Source organism: Mustelus asterias, chromosome 9 (genome assembly GCF_964213995.1).
Source record: "Mustelus asterias chromosome 9, sMusAst1.hap1.1, whole genome shotgun sequence".
In the NCBI taxonomy this organism is placed as follows: Eukaryota; Metazoa; Chordata; class Chondrichthyes; order Carcharhiniformes; family Triakidae; genus Mustelus; species Mustelus asterias.
In genome coordinates this window covers 42022221-42036707 of record NC_135809.1, presented here as the reverse complement: position 1 = coordinate 42036707, position 14487 = coordinate 42022221, and the positions used below count along the sequence as shown (strand labels likewise).

General features: G+C 41.9%; 1 protein-coding gene and 1 non-coding gene across 4 annotated transcripts in view; one reads left to right on the top strand and one right to left on the bottom strand.

Annotated features, from left to right (window-relative positions):
- The window catches only part of erc1b (ELKS/RAB6-interacting/CAST family member 1b), a 788812-nt gene that overhangs the window by 422085 nt on the left and 352240 nt on the right, over positions 1–14487 (top strand). The gene's annotated exons all lie outside the window — the stretch shown is intronic.
- Positions 6475–6548, bottom strand: trnai-aau (transfer RNA isoleucine (anticodon AAU)). Its single transcript has one exon. It is a non-coding gene; the product is annotated as a tRNA-Ile (tRNA).

The following is a 14487-nucleotide window of genomic DNA, read 5'->3' as shown; positions in this document are numbered from 1 at the left end:
GAAAAATACCCTGACTTTTTATACTGTTAATACGCTGTCCCTCAAAATTAAAATATTGATTGCAAAATTCAGCTTTGTAGCCCATATTATCATCTCTGTGGATGCTGTTTTGGATGCAAAATGGCATCTAAACTGCCCCCACACAACTTCCGATGCAGGCGCATATTTTGGTGAGAGTGTTAACACAGCATGAGGAATGTTAGCTGAAAGTTTGGATAGTGGGTAAATCAATGTCAGTCAGATTGTAATGCTGATTTGATGCTGGCAGGTGGGGGTGTGGGAGGCAGGGAATTCAATTCTCCAGCTAATGCCTGATTACCCCTCCCCTCACCCCAGCACTATTTAAAGTGATCATCAACTACTTTCAGATTAGTTGCTGAATGATTTGTACTGGCTCTGAATTTGTATAAGTACTATGAGTTTCCTATTGCTACTTAATGTTGGTGAAGTCTGTGGGGAGTGATGTTGCATGTGGTGGTTCTCTGTACTTGAAGGATTCTGTTCAGACTACTTGCTCCAAGTTATGGGTGATGTCATTACACTGTATGTATTGACTATGATGGATATCTGTTCCCATTGCCTTTTGAGAGTTTGTCTGGATGGCCAGTTGACCCAGCATGGCCTCCTCCTGCACCAAGGCTTCCAATGTGGCACCTAAGAAGCTTGAACCCCTCTCTCTCTCTCTCTGCTTCACTGTTCGTCTAACCTATCTTCCCCAGCAAATTTCAACATCTGCTGCAGTCAGCTTGCACCTTCAACAGTGGTGGGATGAGGCTTTTAAGTGGCCATTAATTAGCCACTTAAGGACCTCAAATGGCCTCCAGACAGGAAGACTTAATGGGAGAGTCAGGAAGCCAACGAGCACTCTGCCTCCAGTTGTACTGCCCCTTGCTCTGTCCGCCCACCTTTCAGCTACTCCCGCAGGGGGAATTGAATTCAGCCCAATATATTTAACAATCCTTCCAGACAGTTATGTTGCACAACTGATTTTAAAAATTAGTGCTAATTTCTGCTAATTGAGTTACAGCAACTCAGCAGAGCTGAAGAGAAATTAGAAGGGTACTGAATACGATCAGAAAGGAAAGCAAATGAGGCGACAACAGGGTTGCTCCAGCTTTTCAGCAAGTGAACATAATAATGCACTTTTTGTCATGTTTATAGTAAAGACCTTTGATTCTTTTTTATTGACAAAGGAAAGCAGAGAGCTGATACCCATACTATACATTAAATATATACATGATATTTATATATACATGATAGACAAAGATGTGCAGGTTATGTGGATTGGTCATGCTAAATTGCTCCTTAGTGTTCAGAGGTGTGTAGGTTAAGTGGATTAGTCATGGTAAATGTGCAGGTTTACAGGGATAGAAACATAGAAAAACTACAGCACAAAAACAGGCCCTTCGGCCCCACAAGTTGTGCCGAACATATCCCTACCTTTTAGGCCTACCTATAACCCTCCATCCTATTAAATCCCATGTACTCATCCAGGAGTCTCTTAAAAGACCCTATTGAGTTTGCCTCCACCACCACTGACGGCAGCCGATTCCACTCGCCCACCACCCTCTGTGAAAAACTTCCCCCTAACATTTCCCCTGTACCTACCCCCCCAGCACCTTAAACCTGTGTCCTCTTGTAGCAGCCATTTCCACCCTGGGAAAAAGCCTCTGAGAGTCCACCCGATCTATGCCTCTCAACATCTTATATACCTCAATTAGGTCTCCTCTCATCCTACGTCTCTCCAAGGAGAAAAGACTGAGCTCCCTCAGCCTATTCTCATAAGGCATGCCACTCAATCCAGGCAACATCCTTGTAAATCTCCTCTGCACCCTTTCAATCTTTTCCACATCCTTCCTGTAATGAGGCGACCAGAACTGAGCACAGTACTCCAAGTGGGGTCTGACGAGGGTCTTATATAGCTGCATCATTATCCCCGGACTCCTAAACTCAATCCCTCAATTGATGAAGGCCAGCACACCATACGTCTTCTTAACCACCTCCTTCACCTGCGGGACCGATTTTAGAGTCCTATGGACCCGGACCCCAAGGTCCTTCTGATCCTCTACAGTACTAAGAGTCTTTCCCTTTATATTGTACTCCTTCATCCCATTTGACCTGCCAAAATGGACCACTACACATTTATCTGGGTTGAAGTCCATCTGCCACTTCTCCGCCCAGTCTTGCATCCTATCTGTGTCCCTCTGTAACTTCTGACATCCCTCCAGACTATCCACAACCCCACCAACCTTCGTGTCGTCGGCAAACTTACCAACCCATCCCTCCACTTCCTCATCCAGGTCATTTATGAAAATGACAAACAGCAAGGGTCCCAGAACAGATCCCTGGGGCGCACCACTGGTGACCGACCTCCATTTAGGAAAAGACCCATCTATACCCACTCTCTGCCTCCTTTGGGCAAGCCAGTTCTGGATCCACAGGGCAGCAGCCCGTTGGATCCCATGCCCTCTCACGTTTTCTAGAAGCCTTGCATGGGGGACCTTATCGAACGCCTTGCTAAAATCCACATAAACCACATCTACCGCTTTCCCTTCGTCAATGTGTTTAGTCACATTTTCGAAGAACTCCACCAGACTCGTGAGGTACGATATGCCCTTGACAAAGCCATGTTGAGTATTCTTGAGCATACTAAACCTCTCTAAATGCTCATAAATCTTGTCCCTCAGGATCTTCTCCATCAGCTTACCAACCACTGAGGTTAGACTCACCTGGATAGGGCAGGGAAGTGGTCTGGGTAAAATGTTATTTAGGAGAGTCGATGCAGACTCAATGGGCCGTTTGGCCTCATTCTGCATTGTAGGGTTCTATGCTTCTAATACTGGACTTCATCAATGTTAAAATTTAACATTAATGAACAAGATGTATACTGTTAATATGTGCAGTCCTATAGTATACAAACTTTCTAATCTACAAGGAGCTACTATTAGCTTGCGTTAACGCAAAGACTGATATGCAACTGTAGTACATATGATGCTTGTTTAATCCCCCATAGGAAAGACAGAGATTGCTGTTCGAATAAAAACACAAATACTGGATAACTTCAGTAGGTCTGGCAACATCTGTAGAGAGAAAAACAGAGTTAGCGTTTCGAGTCCATATGAGTCCGTATGGCGGCAAGGTGGCAAAGTGGTTAGCACTGCTGCCTCAGTGCTAGGGACCCGGGTTTGATTCCCAGCTTGGGTCACTGTCTGTGCAGAGTTTGCATGTTCTCCCTGTGTCTGCGTGGGTTTCCTCTGGGTGCTCAGGTTTCCTCCCACACTCCAAAGATGTGTGGGTTAGGTGGATTGGGCACACTAAATTGCCCCTTTAATGTCAGGCGGATTAGAAGGGTAAATACGTGAGGTTGCTGGGATAGGGCCTGGGTGGGATTGTTGTCGGTGCAAGATCGATGGGCCGAATGCCCCCCTCCTGCACTAGGGATTCTATGATTTTTCTGTGACTCCTTTTTCAGATGGTTCTATGACAGATTTCCAGAATTGGCAGTATTTTGCTTTTATTTTATAGTTTGCTATTCTCCTGTAACATACACCCTGCTATTCCCTACTGCCTGCATAAAGCCTTCATCAGGTCTGGTAAATTACTGCAATATTAGCTGAACCTGCTACTCTTCTGTAAGTTAAACAGAGTTAGCTGTTCTGCAAGAATACAGATCCATTTTACCCATCCTGCCTTTAGATTGCATGTATTCTGTTATTACTGAGGAATGCAAATCATTAGATGATGCAGAGTGTGAAGCTGGCAGCAATACTCTCAATTTCTCGAAGGCGGGGCGGGAGGAATCAGAGCAGTCGGTCAGCAAGTGTAGAGACTGGGACTGAGCTTGGGACCAAGGCCAGGCTAGCTAAGTGGAAGAGCAGGCTAGAAGAGGTCAAACTCACTGGGCCTGGAGGTCTGGAATGCATCTGCTTCAATGCAAGGAGTATAACAGGTAAGACAGATGAATTTAGAGCCTTGATTCATGTGTGGAACTTGGACATGATTGCGGTAAAGGAGACTTGGTTAAAAAAGGGACAGGACTGGCAGCTAAATGTTCCAGGATATAGGTGTTTTAGGTGAGACAGAGGGGAAGGCAAAAGAGGTGGGGGAGTTGCAATACTGGTTAGGGAATATATTACAGCTGTACAGAGGGACGACTCCTTGGAAGAATCATGTAACGAGACAATGTGGGAAGAGCTCAGAAACAGGAAGGGGACAGTCACTATGATGAGGTATACTATAGGCCTCCCAACAGCCCTTGGGAAGTGCAAGAATGGATATGTAAATAGATTCTGGACAGAGATAATAGGGTTGTTGTAGTGGGAGACTTGAATTTTCTTCTTATTGACTGGAAATCCTTTAGGGCTAAGAGTCCGAATGGTGAGGAATTTGTTAAGTGTGTCCAGGAAGGTTTTTTGGAACAATATGTAGATAGTCTGACTAGAGAGGGGGCAATACTGGACATGGTACTAGAGAATGCGTCTGGCCACATCATCAAAGTTACACTGGGGGAACATGTGGCAAACCGTGACTACAATTCCATAAGTTTTCAGATACTCATGGAAAAGGACAAGCATTGTCCTAGGGTTAAGGTGCTAAATTGGGGGGAGGCTAACACATACACACACTAAAAAGATGATTCCTAAAGATGTAACATGCACTTAAATTACTTGAAAGGTAAGAACAGGTCCTCAAGATGGTTGTTGAAATGATGCCTTGAAGGGAAATGAAGTTCAGAGGTTTCTGATGATGAATTCATGCCAGTTCAGCCCAAACAACAACATGATTCTGGCTTTTTAGTCAAATTTGCTCAAACTCCTGTAGTGAAGCACTATACTCTGGCTGGTAAAACAAACAAACCTCAGTTCTCTGCCTGAACTGACCTTTGAGGCAGGTACTCCCTTATGCTAGGTAAAAGGTGGTTTTCCTCGTCTTTGTGTCCAAGACTAACCTGCCATTGCCCAGACTTATGGATTCATAATGTACTTCCAGTCAGTCAAAAGTCAGTTTCTGTCACATGACACCAGTATCAATGTGTTTCTGCTGTCCACACAATGGGTTGATAGGTAACTTATCGCACTAAGAAAGGTGTTTGCTATCAATGTACCAGCTATGAATAGCTCGATAAAAGCAAATTACTGCAGATGCTGGAAACCAAAACCAGCTATGAATAGCCTCTGAATAGTCTTTATTTGAAATTCTATCTTCATGGGGCCAGCCAGTCTTGCAACCGGTGTCATTTTAAGTCTCTTCCATTGAAATGGTGAGGGGTAGTCAATCAGCATGGTGGCACAGTGGCTGAGTGGCACACTGGTTGAGTGGTATAGCACTTCTGCCTCACTGCGCCAGGGATCCGGATTCGATTCTGGCCCTGTGACTGTGTGGAGTTTGCACGTTCTCCCTGTGTCTGTGTGGGTTTCCTTCCACAGTCCAAAGATGTGCATGTTAGGTGGATTGGCCTTGCTAAATTGCCCCTTAGTGTCCAATGATTGTAGGTTAGGTGGATTAGTGGGATAAATATGTTGGGTTATGGAGATAAGGCCTGGTTAGATGAGTCAATGCAGACTCAATGGGCTGACTGGCTTCCTTCTGCACAGTAGGATTCTATGAGCACACTGGAAAACCAATTTAATTTTAAGTAACTTCTCAGAGGTATGTTCAATCGGATATGTCTGTCTCTGACTTGACAAGAACCACAAAACAAGTTGCCCTTTTCTCTTGATTCCATTTTGTGTAGGTACGGTGTCCATATCCCATGTTGCCTTTTAAAAGTAGTGTCCATCTCCAGATAAGCTGTATGGCATATGACATGCCCTTTACAAAGCTTGGAGTTACACCGTTGCAATCCTATCCCTGACATGTCTTCCTTGTGAACCTTGTTTTCCCCACTGGTAGCATGAAGTCATGGAACTCCCCCTATAAAGAATGCTTTCGCAATGTGAGTATTTTATCTGCAGGAGAGTTGGAAAATGGTCTGGATCTCATTTTCACTTAACTTGGTTTCAAGCACTCAAGAAGATTAACCTTACAGGACCTAACGCTCAGAGCTGTCGAGCTGTAGAAATTAATTTTCTATGAAATTTCCTGTAAGTCACAAAACTAATGAGGTGGATCCTCCATTTTTTTTTGCACATGAATTGTTGGTTATAATTTTTATTCCATCCAAATAAAAGCAAATTCAAACTAATTCATGGTTCCCACAAGAGGGATAAACAAGATCCAAGCTGACAAGGGCTGGATCAAATATTATTGGTCGCACCGGGGTTCGGACCCAGGACCTTCCACATGTAAAGCAGACATGATAACCCCTACACTTTAGAGCCACTTAAAAGCGTGGCTGCGATGTGACTGAGGCGAGTTACTCAAAGCAGTCAGCACTGTGACGACAAAGAGATTTTCACTGAACATAAGAGGAGTCAGGATTGTATCTGAGTATACCTGTGATTACAACTGTGTGTGAGCACAGGAAATTGCATTTGGCCAGTGCAGGGATCAAACCCATGACCTTGGCGTTATTAGCACCACACTCTAACCATTTGAGCTAACCAGCCAACTGCAAAAGTCAACAAACTGTGATGGTCAGGAATCAACCTCGGGTCAACAGCTTGAAAGGCAGTTTTGCTCACCACTATAGCACCACCGCTGTCTTAAACCTGATTGCAGTGCGATTGAGGCATGTTACTATCTCTGAGGATGCATGATTATCATTGTGCTAAATTTACTCGAGCAATCGTTTATGTCCAAGTGAAAAAGGGGAAAGTCTGTTCCAGTATGGAAGGGTGGAATGAGTGAACTATCATGTAATCAGATGATAAGATAGCTCTGATGTTCTGTCCTGTTTTTATTTCAATGCATGATATTGATTGCCAAAACAGTTCCAGTTTGTTTTGAAAATTAGCCAATTAAGCTGACATTTGTTTTAAGTATGTATTATCATTATTGGCGGTGCAACTGCTTATAATCATTAGATGATAATCTGTTGGTTAGTTATGCCACTTGTTTATATTGGATAGTTTATTCAACATAGACCTACAATGTTGTCTGTACCAACGTCAGGGTACAAATTTTTTGTTGTCCTCATAAGACAACAGCTCCAATGCAGTAGGCTGAATATGCTCCTTCTGTAATGTAGCATTAAATTAGGATATTATAGCATTGTTGATTAGAAAAAACAGTTGGCGCACGGTAATAACGGTGGACTTGTTAACAACTCTCCAAACCCCGGTAATATAAACTCTAAAGAAATCTCAGTTACAAAATCTTGACAATGCATTTACTGTGTACTTCCACAGTATAACAACAGAATTATAATGACTTTCACACAGTTCATGTGTCTAGCACAGGAATTTGGCAAGATTTGAATTGATTATTCTGAAATCAGTCCTTCAGCCTATACCAATTTTTCAAATTCCACAGGATTCCTGATGAAATGGTTTACATCATGCAGCAAAAAATGTTTTTTTGTCTGAATTAAAACTGAGATCAGTGACTTGTATGTGAAGGATTGAAGCTATAAACCCACATTCTGTCAGACTGCAGAACTTCTACTCAAATACAAGTCTAGTCAGAATAGCAGGTGGGTAGCATTATCAGTTGCAGTGCCATATAGTTGATCTTGGATAATCCATCCTTCACATGGAAAATTAGAAAATGAACTTTGTTGGCCAAGTCAACGAATGCAATGGAAAATGAGCAAAAAACGATGGCTATAATTATTTAAAGGCAAACAGTGAAATCGTGGCCTGGATTTAGTGGTCAGAAATTGTTGAACTCAAAGAAAGCAACCCACAATGATCTAACAATCTCTGTGGTATAGATTTCCCCTTTCCTGGCATCAGTTGGAATCTGGTGCCAATTCAAGGACATTGCCAAACTTCCAGCAACCATGATGTTATCATTGGGTAAACGACCAATCATATTGAAGTATTCTCACAAACAACAAACCAGGAAATAAAATGAACTTTTAAAAATTTTTAATTGAAAAACAGCAAAACAAGTGATTGGGGAAAATAAACATGGAATTCAGGTAGAAGCTGAACTGTCATAACTTTTTAACAATGTATGTAATATGTAGATTTTATTACAATTGATACATTTTACATTCCACACATTTTCAGGGACAGAGAGGCTGTTCAATTTTGAATTTAAAAAAAAAAGTTTATTTATTATTGTCACAAGTAGGCATACATTGACACTGCGATGAAGTTATTGTGAAAATCCCCTAGCCGCCACACTCTGATCCTTGTTCGGGTACACTGAGGGAGAATTTAGCGTGGCCAAAGCACTTAACTAGCACGTCTTTAAGACAGTGGGAGGAAACTGGAGCACCCAGAGGAAACCCACACAGATACCGGCAGAACGTGCAGATTCTGCACAGACAGTGACCCAAGCCGGGAATTGATCCCGGGTCCCTGGATCTGTGAGGCAACAGTGCTAACCACTCTTCCACCGTGCTGCCCAAGTTAGTGCAACATTAAAAATTCAGCTGCACCTCATTTAACAAGGTGTAACTTTTTCAAAGGTTTTTACAGAGTGACTAATGGCATAAAAGGGCAAGTTTCACTAATTCAGTGATTTCTAGTTGTGGGACTTCATTAGCTAACTCAATGGAGAAATATAGAATCAGTGATAGCAACTTCTGAATTGCTGCAATCAACTGCTCCAGAAATTGCTATCAACTTCAGAGAAGGTATGATGAATCCAGGAAGTTTCAGTATCATTAGTGCTGCAGAGTCCAAGCCAGCCATATTTGCTAACAATCAACTGCAGAGAGGCATTAACAAACCTTGTTATTTATCCTCATTAGAAATGACGGGCAGAATTGAGGGTGGTGTGTGGGGACCCCATCATTTTTCCACCTCTTCCTCGATTCATCTGTGGAGAGAGACTCATGGATGGCCTAAATGTCCTGTTGCCAACTGAACAATTAATGCCCAGTTAAGGGCCTCATCCTGCTGCTGTTGGCCATGTGAGAAGCCTGAAAAGCAAACTCTGTCAGGGTTGCTTGTGGGCTGCTGGGTGAGACCCTCACACAAAGGAATTTGGGATTAAGGGGTCTAGCATTGGACAGGGGTGCTGAGAATCATTTACCTACCCTTGTTGCTGACCCCCTCCCCATAAACCCCACCCTGCAAATCACCCTCACACAATCACTTAACTGTGGCTTGGGTCCATTGGGGCCTTAGGTAGTTGCATTACCAGCAAGTAACCGGCCCATGCCCAGTTGCACAGGAATTGAAGCAATTACAGCTACTGGCCTTTGATTGATTAGCAGTTTTTGGTGGCCGGGACTTCTGCCTTTCGGGTCTTTGATTCCAGGGAAGGGCTGCTTCTGCCCATTTCAGTGTCTGATTGGCACTTAATGCAGTGAGCCTTCCCCAAAGGAGAGGATGCGGGCCTCTCCAGTGGACAAGATCCCCATTGTCCACATTAAATTCTGTCCAATATTTGTTCCTACCCAAAAAAGTCCCAGATCTACTGATGCTTCTTTCAGACAGGGAATTTTACTGTGCACACAGACATACTGGTATTATGAACATTTGCTAATTTTACTTTTTCAACTACTTTATGATTGCCTTCATTCCCACCCAGAATGTAACTGTTACACTGTAGCCACCCTTCTAATCAACTGATACTAATCAGATGTAGAACAGCTCTTCTTAAGTGTTTTGGATTGAATCAATATTTATCTGGGCATTTATTGCCCATCCTTAATCTTAACTGCATAGAGTAGCTCCATTTGTTTGGGGTGATATCACTTTTGTGGAATGATAGATTTTCTTGTGTCTCTACATTGCTTGTTAGTGATACTGTGCTTGAAAATATTACTTGAGTAAGCTTCTCTTAAAGGCTACTATCAACAGATCATGGAGCCTGTGTAATTGTGTAAGTTCCTGGTAAAGTCAAGGCCCAATGCACAAATTTATAAATATGTATATATCTCTTTATATATTTCATATAGAAATACAAATTATCATTGCTTCCAGAGTAGTTTAAAATTTGAGAGAATACATGCTGAGCCATTGTTTTTTTTCCTATTTCTACCTGATTTCAAACATGAACTCATTTTTGGAAATGAAAATAATTTTTCAAATCTGAAGACAATAACATGCTACTTAGAACAAATAAAAATTAAAGCCATTCATTCGTACCCATCTTATCTGATAAAAAGTACAGTTAATTATTTCCCCGATGGAGCTCATTTTTCCCTGAACAAGCCAAAGTTCTTCAATGTCATAATAAAGGAATCAAATAAAGTTAAAGTTTATTTTTTAGTCACAAGTAAGGCTTACATTAACACTGCAATGAAGTTACTGTGAAATTCCCCGAGTCGCCACATTCTGGCACCTGTTCGGGTCGATGCATCTAACCAGCACGTCTTTCAGAATGAGAGAGGAAACTGGAGCACCCGGAGGAAACCCACGCAGACACGGAGAATGTGCAAACTCCACACAGACAGTGAACCAAGCCAGGAATTGAACCTGGGTCCCTGGCGCTGTGAAGCAGCAGTGCTAACCACTGTGTTACCGTGCTGCCCAAGCTACCGTGCTGCCCCGGCTGGCTACTCACTTGCCTCACCTGGCTTATCACTGGCTACTCCTGATAAGAGCCATCCTCTCTAAATTATGTTCAAGTTTCTACTTGGATTTCAAAAATTCTGTGTCCGTCCCTTTCCCATCTCCTCTCCATGTTAGCCTGATCCTCAATCATATATTTCTAATATTATATTTCATTTTGTTGTCTACCTCACATTTTGGATAGATGAGGTCCTATCACTGATGTCACCCCACCCTCCAACAATATCTCCCAGTAACATCTCATTAAAAAAAAAATCTTATTACTATAAGCCTGATCTGGCATGCCAGTGTACTTATTGTCTTTTCAGAAGCAATATTTTAAAATAAGGTGAACCTTGAATGGATGAGAAATAAATTGATCCCAATAGACTGGATTGAAGAGTCAATGCAGTAGGAAGGATTCAGGTACTTGTTGGTATATTCACCATAAAGCAAAGGTTCTGTTTTCGTAATTACGGAACCTTGTTCATCAGTTGACGTAAAGAAACGCTCTTAAGCTTAAAGGAAACTTGCAGAAATGGAAGAAGTAGAAATGCAGAGAGCTATAAAAAGCAACAAAGCAATATAAAGTAACTAATTAAAGAGATAAGAGGGCATATGGAAAAAATATACATGGGATATCAAAACTAATAGGAACAGTTCTTTGAAAAAGTAGTCACTGAGCTAGATGACACAGTGCTTAAACACTATGAGTGGTGCTGACTGTAATGCAGTCCACCCATGACATCTCTTCAAAGGACAGACATCTTCCAGAATGTATTGTAAAAACTGCATATTGTAACAGAGGGTATTCTAATGGTGACTATTCAATTTTGTAGATTTCAAATCTTTAATTGAATGATCAAACACCTAATCATGTCCACCACAAGTGCACCTTTGTTTTGAATGTGGGTAAAAGAAAAAAATTAAATTAAAAAATTAAACTGGTTCTTGGTCCTCATTACGTTCCACCACAACATGTATGTCGGAATTCTACCACCTTGCCTGCCACAGAATCGGAGCGGGCGAAGGGCGGACAACGAAAATGTCTGACGTAAGAGCAGCCTACATTGAGTATGGAAGCTGTCATCTCGTGCTGGGAGACTATCGGAGCTGGAGACTTCATGGCTCAAAAATGGTCCAGTCCAACGCCGGCATCTTCACATCAAAAATGGTCCACAGGATTGAAAGACCACAACCGGGTCTGTCACCACTCCTATTGAGGGGTTACCCCTCCACTTTGGCCCTACTGGCTTTGGACCTCTTTATTTGATGATGTGAATGCAGTTAACCAAGAGTACCTCCATGCTGAGTTGTCATCATGTTTGATTGTCTGCTTCATGTCACGAACCACACTAATATTATCTGTGAGTGTGTACCAACTCAAAACACCAGTTCATGGTGGTGTATAGTTTTGCTTTTTGAGGAGTGAGGAGTCACGTGAAATCCCAGTGAGAAAAAACAGTCGTCATCGTATAGCAATTATTAAACACTATTTATTAAATTAAAGGATAAATACACACAATATTTCAAGACAATTAAATATATGAATCACTAAACATGCAGTTTATGTGGAAATTACCCCCTTGTTCCAAAATATAACTGTGATCCCTGAACTCCTTAAGACTTGCCCCTTCCCAAACAACATGTAAATTAAATAAATCTATAAGTCATATCCAGCTTATAATTATCACACAATACAAGGCTTAGGATCAAGTTTGGAAAACATCTTTTCCTGGCCCAGTGAAGGTATTTAAACTGCCTTCACAATGGTTTCTATACTGCATTGGCTCCAAGACTTAGATGCGGGCCTAGCCTCCTGGCTGTGGACTGGTCTCTCAGGCTGTTAGATGTAAACTGGTCTGCCTGCTTCTGAAGGTGCCAGCAATTATGCCATTTTTCCTCTTTGATTCTTCCTTCGGTGGATTTGGTTGTCTGCGTCTCTCAAATTTTGTGACTAGAAATGGGCATGTCTATGCTTCCACTGATCTCTTAGTTGTCTAGGTAAGCTGTTTCTTACTAATAGAGTGACTTGCACCTGCTTCTGCCTCGATGCCTGCTTATCTTGTTACTTGGAAAATCATTTATTTTGAATGATGCTGTCGCCAGGCAGATTTCAACCTGTTGCTGGGCAGATCGCATCCTATCATGCCTTATTAAATTCATGTTGCAGCTGTTACTAGGCAGACCCATGACACACAGCAGTGCCCTCCTTTCCCTTTCAGGCTTCCAGCCTGATATTTCTACAGCTTTGGGAACCTTCCTGTCATCCTAAATAGAATCGCAAATAAAGAAGTGGATAATTAGGAAACCGCCTCACTAAGCTTGCACCGGTGGGTGAGCTGAAAAAATAGGTGGCTTGGGATACCCATGTGGGCCCAATGTTGGGGTCAGGATGCCTGCAAGGAAGTTCAGCCCAATGAGTGTGTAAATTGCAGGCTGTGCGAAATAGACATCTTCCTCTTTCACTACAAAAGGATTTTCATTTGGTATCCTCTTATTTTTGGCATATTTGGAGGACCAGCAGAAGGCTATTTTGAATGTCAAAATGTCTAGACCTTACCATTTTGCCCACATTTCCTCCCACAGTCCAAAGATGTGCAGGTTAGGTGGATCGGCCATGCTAAATTGCCCCTTAGTGTCCCAAGATGTGTAGGTTAGATGGATCATTCCTAGTAAATGTGTAACGTTACGGGGATAGGGCAGGGAAGAAAGCCTGGGTAAGATACTCTTGTCAGAAGGACGGTGAAGACTTGATGGGCTGAATGGCCTCTTCTGCACTGTCGGGATTCCATGATTCTATGTTTCTTAGGAGTAGTGCCTTTAATATCTATGATTCACAAGGTATGTAATAAGGACACTTTGCAACTTGCGGAAGCAAGAATTCCAGCTACATTGTGAGGTAAACAGCACTCCTTGTGGTTTTCAATGTGATATTGCACTAAAGTTTTGCATTGAAAACATTCTAAATTGGCGCTGGAAATGTACCGAAGATTAATCCATCCACAATGCATAGACAAAAGCAAATGATAGGATGATGTTCAAAATGGCTAATAACTATATAAAGTTCTTCATAGAGCCCTATCCTTTTTTCCATTTGGTTAAATTTCCAAAGGTGCACAAGGTAATAGATGACTTCCATGTCGCTCTTTAGGCTCCTCTTAGCAATAGTGTCTTCCGTTTGCATCAAAAGGATTATTATTCCATGAGTCTGCAGCTAGTTTGTAATAATAATTACTGCATTATTACAAGTGACTGACAAAGCCCATGCTGATAGTAACTATTTTACTTGAGGATTCTCTCAAATGGCTTATTATCATGTTCTATTTTCTATGTCATTTATATGTATTCAATAGGCATTACCTGGAAAGGTCAGTTAGCTGCCAAATACCCCAGATTGAAGTGGTTTGCTACATCTTGCATAACATTGCACTACCAAATGGGATCCATCTGGAAGAGTTACAGCAGGAGGCCAAAAAAGAAATACATCAGTCGCTCAAAGGCAAAAGAAGCAGAGGAGGTAGCCCCAAAAGACCTTATAGCCTTTGCCAGAGAAACTCAGGAATCTTTGATTTAAGAAACCCTTGCATGAGCTAAATCACAAGCCATACCTCTTCAGTACATACTAATATCTTCCCTTTACCACTGTAATAAATAGAGGACTTCATCACACTGTGCTAATAATATGCTTACCAAAAATGTTTTCCATTTTTCTGATTTCTTGTCACTGTGGCTTCAACAAATTGTACAGTCCACGTTTTACAATTACTATATCTTAAGTAATCTATATTCCATGTATTCAATGTGTCTCTGTGCCTCATGCTTGCTACAAAGATGCGGTTCCATCCAACCTGTTGGTGTAAATTTTCCTCAACTGTCTATTTTCATGTTTTTTAATGAAAGCTCTGGGACAGAGTCTGTAAGGTGGAATACA